We start from the raw sequence: 472 nt of genomic DNA, 5'->3' as shown, positions 1-472 counted from the left end.
CACAGGATGTCAGAGCTGGGAGGTTCCTTAGAACACAGGATGTCAGAACTGTAAGGACCCTGAGAACACAGGATGTCAGGGCTGTAAGGACCCTGGGAACAAAGAGTGTCAGGGCTGGGAGGGCCCCTAGAACACAGGATGTCAGGGCTGTAAGGACCCTGAGAACACAGGATGTCAGGGCTGGGAGGCTCCTTAGAACACAGGATGTCAGAACTGTAAGGACCCTGAGAACACAGGATGTCAGGGCTGTAAGGACCCTGGGAACAAAGAGTGTCAGGGCTGGGAGGGCCCTTAGAACACAGGATGTCAGAGCTGGGAGGCTCCTTAGAACACAGGATGTCAGAACTGTAAGGACCCCGAGAACACAGGATGTCAGGGCTGTAAGGACCCTGGGAGCAAAGAGTGTCAGGTCTGGGAGGGCCCTTAGAACACAGGATGTCAGGGCTGTAAGGACCCTGGGAACAAAGAGTGT

Source organism: Vombatus ursinus, unplaced genomic scaffold (assembly GCF_900497805.2).
Source record: "Vombatus ursinus unplaced genomic scaffold, bare-nosed wombat genome assembly UNPS02009918.1, whole genome shotgun sequence".
Lineage (NCBI taxonomy): Eukaryota > Metazoa > Chordata > Mammalia > Diprotodontia > Vombatidae > Vombatus > Vombatus ursinus.
This window is presented reverse-complemented; position numbering follows the sequence as displayed.